Source organism: Penaeus vannamei, chromosome 31 (genome assembly GCF_042767895.1).
Source record: "Penaeus vannamei isolate JL-2024 chromosome 31, ASM4276789v1, whole genome shotgun sequence".
NCBI lineage: Eukaryota > Metazoa > Arthropoda > Malacostraca > Decapoda > Penaeidae > Penaeus > Penaeus vannamei.
The window spans coordinates 11,364,756-11,372,255 of record NC_091579.1 but is presented as its reverse complement, the minus strand read 5'-3'; the positions used below and the strand labels follow the sequence as shown (position 1 = coordinate 11,372,255).

Below are 7,500 nucleotides of genomic sequence, written 5' to 3'. Positions count from 1 at the left end.
AGGAAGGTCTAATTCATTTTTTCTATTTCCTTTTTTAGGGGGGAGCAGGGAAAGAGCAGCGAACTGGAAAAAGTTTTTTTTTTATAGCCGGGGCAAGGGAAGCAGAAAGGAAGGGGGCGAGGGGGTGTACATGTTGCGACTGTCAGCAGAAGCAGAAAGAGAAGTAGGGAGAGGGCGTCCAGGAGGAAGGGGGGGGGGAGAAGAGGGGGTCACGCACGTAGGAAGTTCCAAGCAGTCGATACAGGTGGTCACTGCTGGCAAATCGGCAGAAGTAGAAGCAGGGAGAACACGTGTCCCAGCAGGGAGCCCAGGGAGGAAGGAATGCAGGGTGTTCCAGGCAGGAAGAGGCAGGAATGCAAAGGGTCAAGGAAACGCGCCTCGGAATGCGCGAGGGGCCCACGTACGGGACACCCCCCCCCCCATCCCCCGCGCCTCGCCTGGCACTTTCACCTGCTGCTGTCGCGGCGGCGTCACGCACGGACCGCCGCCCGCACGCCCGATGACCGCAACACTATTACCAGCTGCGGCGACAGGCCCGTCCGGCAGACAGGTGCGTGGCATCAGCCGGACGGCGCGGGCGATATCTCCGCCGCAGTGACGCCTCGTTAGGCCGGCCACCGAATGTTTCTCCCTTTTTCCCCTCGCCGACGACGCCCCCCCCCCACAGCACGGCATCGCGCGCGAAAGGGAGACACAAAAAGGGGGAAACCAAATCAGACTTTGCGGAGCGCGGTTCGCACCCCACGGCGCGGAGCCCGGTCGCGAACCGAGGCGGAGTGCGAGGACCTAGTACCACGACTCTCAGAGCCCGACCTACCTTGCCTCCCCCGTCCCATACCCCATACCCCATACCCTACCCCTCACTCCCCCTCTCTCTAACACCTGCCCAATATCCGCCGAGTTTATTGACCTCCCGGCAAGGTTTCTGGACGCCGCTTCCCACTCGCACGCCCACCTGGACAACAATGCCCTTTCCCCGCCGGGGCCCCGCGCCTCGCTGCCTTACGTGGGGGCGAGGAGGGGGGCTACGGAGAGGGAAGAGAAGGGGGGATTAAGGGAGGGAGGGAGGGAGGGAGGGAGGGAGGGAGGGAGGGAGGGAGTGAAGGAGAGGAAGGGGAGGGGCGGGGTCGTCTACGGACTACCCAATTCCTCCACGAACGGGGGCCCGCCCGCTGAGCAGCCTATTCCCTATCTGCCACCTTCACTCGACTACAACTCCCCCTCCCCCTCCCTGTCCCTCTCCCCCCCGCCGCCCATTTCTTCCTCCGTCAGGGCCTCCTGCACGAGCTCCCTTCACGCCGCCCGCCAGCAGCCGACCCACTCCCGACCGAGGCCGAGCAATTGCAGACTCACGCGGGTGTTGCAGCAATCCGGAGGTGAGGGCGGGAGGGAGCCAGCCGTCCGCCAGCCGCCCGCCCTGTCACAACTAGACCGGCCGCCCTTGAGACCGCGCGCGCCCACGACCAGGACTGCACCGCGCCAGTTGCGTCACGAAATGAATAATCATAAGCACAATATCGAGTAGCAATAAAAAATACACAATAATAATAATAATAATGAATAATAAATAATAGCAACACAATTAAGTACTAGTCAAACGCACCGGCACTGGCTTTCCCATCCGCCCACGACCAGAACTGCACCGCGCCAGTGACGTCACGAACGGAATAATAATAAGCATCTCAAATAAAAATAAACAAAAAACACAACAATGATAACGATGAGCAATAGCTAATGCCAACAACAATCAAGCGATAGTCACACTCATCGGCAACGACTTTCCCAATCGCCCGTTCGCTCGCCGCTCCGCCCTCGATCCAAAATATTTTCTCACGCCCAAACTCATACGTGACACTCGGCAGAACCTCGGCTTCGTGGCGCAAGGACGAGGTGATGGAGGAGGAGGAAGAGGAGGAGGAGGAGGAGGAGGAGGAGGAGGAGGAGGAGGAGGAGGAGGAGGAGGAGGAGGAGGAGGAGGAGAGGGAGGAGGAGGAGAGGGAGGAGGAGGAGAGGAGGGAGGAGGAGGGAGGAGGAGGAGAGGAGGGAGGAGGAGAGGGAAGAGGAGGAGGAGGAGGAGGAGGAGGAGGAGGAGGAGGAGGAGGTGGAGGGAGGAGGAGGAGGAGAGGGAGGAGGAGGAGGAGAGGGAGGAGGAGGAGGAGGAGGGAGGAGGAGGAGGAGGAGAGGAGAGGGAGGAGGAGAGGAGGAGGAGGAGGGAGGGAGGAGGAGGAGGAGGAGGGAGGGAGGAGGAAGAGGAGGAGGAGGGAGGAGGAGCAGGAGGAGGAGGAGGAGGAGGAGGAGAGGGAAGGGGAGGAGGAGAGGGAAGGGGAGGAGGAGGGAGGAGGAGGAGGAGGAGGAGGAGGAGGAGAGAGGAGAGAGAGGACGAGGAGGAGAGGGAGGAGGAGGGAGGAGGAGGAGGAGGAGGAGAGGGAGGAGGAGAGGGAGGGAGGAGAGAGGAGGAGGGAGGAGGAGGAGAGGAGGAGGAGAGGGAGGGAGGGAGGAGGAGGAGGAGAGGGAGGAGGAGAGGGAGGGAGGAGGAGGAGGAGGAGGAGAGGAGGAGAGGGAGAGAGGAGGAGGAGGAGGAGGAGGAGAGGGAGGAGGAGGAGGAGGAGGAGGAGGAGGAGGAGGAGGAGGAGAAGGAGAAGGAGAAGGAGAAGGAGAAGGAGAAGGAGAAGGAGAACAAGAAGAAGAGGAAGATGATGAAGAAGAAGACAGACAGACAGAAAGAAAGACAAACAGAAAGCCAGACAGACAGACAGACAGAGACAAACAGAAAGACCGACAGACAGAGACAGAGACAGAGACCGAGCGAGCGATAGGGGGACAGGCACCGACCAATCCCGGGCTGGCAGGTCCGCCGCGGCACAGCCCAGCACAGCGTCAAATGGAGCGGAAAGAGCGGAGTCCCCGCCCGCCCGCAACAACAAGTACACGTTGGGCGTTTGGGTGGACGATGGGCGTGACTGCGAGCCGGCAGACAATAAAGCACACGTGAACATTCCTCGCTTGCACTGGACCGCCGCGCGCTTATGGGATTATTAGGTACGGTCGCCCCAACATCCATCGAACCCCTCAAAAAAAAACTCCCTCTCTCCCTCTCTCCCTCTCTTTCTCTCTTCCCTCCCTTCCTCCCTCTCTCCCTCTCTCCCTCTCTCCTTCTCTCCCTCTCTTCCTCCCTCCCTCTCTTCCTCCCTCCCTCTTCCTCCCTCCCTCTCTTCCTCCCTCCCTCTCTTCCTCCCTCCCTCCCTCCCGCCATTCCTCACTCACTCATTTACTCATTCACTCATTCACTCACCCATTCCATTCCTCCATTTCTCCACTCCACCCTTCCCGCCCTTCATTCCTTTCCATCATGCCTCATTCCCCCCCCTATTCCTCCCTCCCACCCTCCACCCTCCTCCCCTTCCCTCCCGCCCTCCTCCAACTCACATGTTTGGGTGCTGTCATCCTCAAGTGAACTCATCTATCGGAGGCTATAGCCTTGGGGTCAAGGGGTACTATCCTGTATCACCTTCCCTCACCCCCCTTTCCCCCTCCTCCTCAGCCCCCACCCCTTCGACTCCCCAGAGGCTAATCCCATCCCCCTTGCACCTCCTCCTCCCTGCCCCCGACGTCACTTCAACCCTCACATTCCTCAATCTCTCTATTCCCTTATTCCTCGCGTACTCACCCCCTCTCTCCCTCTACTGCACTTCCCGTCTTCCCCCTTTCTTCCTTTCTGCTCTTCCTCTCTTCTGATCTTCTGCTCTCCCTCTCGCCCTCTCTTTCCCTCTTTTTCCCTCTTCTTCCATTCCTCTTTCCCTCTCTTCTTCCCTTCCCCTCTGCTCTCCACCTCTCCCTCTCTCCCTCTCTCCCTATCTCCCTCTCCCCCTCTTCTCCCCTCCCTCCCTCCCCCTGCTGGACGTGACAGCTCGAGAGTTCACGGCATCAATAGGATAAAATATGTGTCAAATACCTCTTTCACGAGCAGGCACTTAGTCGGCCCGCTCCGGGTCGGTCGGTCTGTCGGTCGGGCCCGATGGACGTGTCGGCATGTGTGCCAAGGCCGAACCCCTTATCCCGCGCATCCCAAAACATCAAGTCGGCAGATACGAGGATGCCGACACGCTCACGGACACCTCCTCCTCCTCGCCGCCGCCGCCGCCGACGCACCTAGCGCATCGGCGGAGGCAATCGGGCCGCACTTGGCCGGGAGGTGGTACTGCCAGGCGGTCACGTGCGCCTACGTAGCCACACACGCGCGAGCGGATGTGCGCCGGACCTCTTACGTAGGCACGCGCACTCACGTACAGGCCTATTCAAATACAAAAACAAAGACACAGGTACAGGCACAGTCATACTCATACTTATGCTTTTACTCATATTCATACTCATACTTATAGTCACACTCATACTCACATTTATACTTATACTCATATTCATACTCACACTTATAGTCACACTCATACTAATACTTATAGTCACACTTATACTTATATTCATAAGTATACCCGCACACAGAGATAAACAAAATAAATCCCCACCCACCCAAAAAAATTCGGGTCACCCAAAAGGACCTTCAAACACACACGCAAACGCACACAGGCCCCTCATTGTCTAATTCTAAGCCAGGAGGGTCAAAAACAAATAGAAAAAACGACCTTTCCTTCTTGCGAGGAAGAAGAGGAGAAGAGGAGAGGAGAGAAGAGACGAGTAGAGATGAGAAAAGAAGAGAAGAGAAAGAAAAGAGAGGAAAGGGGAGGAGAGAAGAGAAATAAAAAGAGATGAGTGAAGAGAAGAGAAGAGAAGAGAAGAGTAGAGAAGAGAAGGGAGAAGGAGAAGAGAAGAGAAGAGAAGAGAAGAGAAGAGAGAGAAGAGAAGAGAAGAGAAGAGAAGAGAAGAGAAGAGAAGAGAAGAGAAGAGAAGAGAAAGAAAAGAGCTGAGTGAAGAGAAGAGAAGAGAAGAGAAGAGAAGAGAAAAGAAAAGAGGAGAAGAGAAAGAGAGAAGAGAAGAGAAGAGAGAGAGAGAGAAGAGACGAGTAGAGATAAGAGAAAGAGAAGAGAAAGAAAAGAGAGAAAAGGAGAGGAGACAAGAGAAGAGAAGAGAAAGAAAAGAGAGAAAAGGAGAGGAGACAAGAGAAGAGAAGAGAAAGAAAAGAGAGAAAAGGAGAGGAGACAAGAGAAGAGACAAGAGAAGAGAAGAGAAAGAAAAGAGAAGAGAGAAGAGAAGAGAAAGAAAAGAGAGGAGAGAAGAGAAGAGAAGAAGAGAGAAGTGTGGAAAGGCTCGGCCAAGACAACCCGAGGGGCTCACCACAAACCGCGAGAAAGTTCCAACAACGAAAGATAACATTTGCCGTAGAATTTCCGGCGAAGGAGAGAGTGGGGGAAAGGAGAGAGGGACGGGGGGGGAGAGGAGGGAGAGAGGGAGAGGAGGGGAGAGAGAGAGAGAGAGAGAGAGAGAGAGAGAGAGAGAGAGAGAGAGAGAGAGAGAGAGAGAGAGAGAGAGAGAGAGAGAGAGAGAGAGAGAGAGAGAGAGAGAGAAAGGAAGAGACAGACAGAGAGAGAGAAAAAAAGGGAGGAAACGAGGAAGGGAGAGAGGGAAAGGAAAAGGGGTGAGAGAGAGAAAGAGACAGAAAACAGAGAGAGGAAGAGAGAGGGAGGGAGAGAACACGCCAAGCCACGCCAGCGGCTCTCCACATTTTCAAGGTCTTGCCCCCCGAGTTCCCAGGTGTCAATGAGAGGGTCTGTGAGTGAGTGAGTGCGTAGGCGGTGGGGAGAAGGGAGGGTAGGGGAAGGGAGGGTAGGGGAAGGGAGGGGAGGGAGGTGGGGGGTGAAGAAGGGGGATTTAAAGTGGGGGAGGAGCGTGGGTGAAAGAGCGGCTGAAAAAGGAAGGAAGGGGAGGGAAGGAGGAGGAGGGCAAGGAGGGAGGGGGAAAGGCGCATTAGGAACGTAGGGGGACGGAAGTGAGAAAGAGAGAGGGAAAGCGAGGGGAGAAATGAAAGGAAGCAAGAAAGATAGAAAGAAAGACAGGAAAGAAGGAAGGAAGGAACAGTGAGGCCTGAAGAAAGAAGCGAATCACGAGAAGAGAGGATACCAAAACAGACAGGGAGAGACAGGGAGCAAGGAAGAAGGAGCAGAGAAACGAAGGAGGAAAAAAATAATAATAAGACAAGACCATCTGCAAAACATTCTTAACACACGCACACACCCCAGGGCACCCCCCACACCCACCCCGCGTTACTGCCGCTGACTGCCAAAGCATCCCCCCTTATACGGCCGCTCTGGAAGCAGACCGGGCAAACTTTAACAAAACTAATACAATGCTCCTACAACGCGGCGAAGTTACAGCAGTGAGGATAAAAATGAGGATAACGGCGAGGATAAACAGCACACGAGGGCAATGGCAGAGTGTTTGCGAGAGCGGGGCCACGTAAACAATGGTAGAGGCAAGAAGTACAATGGATTGATTCAGTAGAAGGCGCAGCGGCGGGGGGCGGGGGGCGGGGGTTGGGGCGGTGCATACTACCTATGCTCGGGAGTATGCGCGAGTAGGAAAGTTAATCATGGGAACTGCCTCGCGTGGTGACATTAATATAATTACCTACTTTTTCTCTCTCTTTCCCCTTCCTTCTACCCCTCCCCCCTCTTCTTCTCTATCTTTCCCCCCTCTTACTCTCTTTCTTTCTTCTTCCCCTCTCCTCCTCTCCTTAATCTCTCCCTCGGCCTCCACAATCTTCCCTTCACCTTTCACACTCTCTCCCCTACTTCCTCTTCCTCACCACCTCCAACCCCTCCCCCACTCCTCTCCTTCTCCCTCCTCTCTCTCCCTTCTCCCTCATCCCCCTTCCTCCCTACCCTTTCCCTCCCCTTCTTCCTCTTCCCTTCCTACCCTTTCCCTCCCTCTTCCTCTTCTCCCCCCATTCTCCCTCCCTCTTCCTCTTCCCTTCCTACCTTTTCCCCCTCTTCCTCTTCCCTTCCTACCCTTTCCCACCTCTTCCTCTTCTCCCCCCTTTCTCCCTCCCTCTCTTCCTCCCCTTCTTCTCCATCAACACCAGCCTTCGACCCTCACGACGGCGCGGTGTAGCATTTCACACGATTTTCTCACCCTCCCTTCGCGCAGGTACCGCCACTCCTAGACGTCGTCGGCCGCGCCCTCGTGTGGCAGGATAACTGGCTTTGGCGCGATAGCTAGGTAATACCATCGTCGTCGTCGTCGTCGTCGTCGTCGTCGTCGTCGTCGTCGTCGTCGTCGTCGTCGTCGTCGTCGTCGTCATAGTCGTCGTCATAGTCGTCGTCGTAGCCGTCGTCGTAGCCGTTGTTGTTGTTGTTGTTGTTGTTGTTGTTGTTGTTGTTGTTGTTGTTGTTGTTGTTGTTGTTGTTGTTGTTGTTGTTGTTGTTGTTGTTGTTGTCTTCGTCGTCGTCGTCGTCGTCGTTCTCTTTGAATTTTTTCCTTCCTCCTCCTTCGCTTCCACTTAGTATTCATCCTTTCCCTCCTTTCGCTTCCTCCGCATGTCCATTCCTTTCC

General features: G+C 55.7%; 1 protein-coding gene across 6 annotated transcripts in view; it reads right to left on the bottom strand.

Moving 5' to 3' along the window:
- The window catches only part of fwd (phosphatidylinositol 4-kinase beta fwd), a 108,414-nt gene that overhangs the window by 42,621 nt on the left and 58,293 nt on the right, over positions 1-7,500 (bottom strand). The window contains exon 1 of one of the 6 annotated variants that reach the window (XM_070143856.1): positions 3,953-4,151. The exons of the other annotated variants lie outside the window; for them this stretch is intronic. The gene's annotated coding sequence lies outside the window, so the exon portion shown is untranslated. Of the gene's footprint in view, positions 1-3,952; positions 4,152-7,500 lie in introns of those variants that run through there. 6 annotated transcript variants of the gene reach the window in all.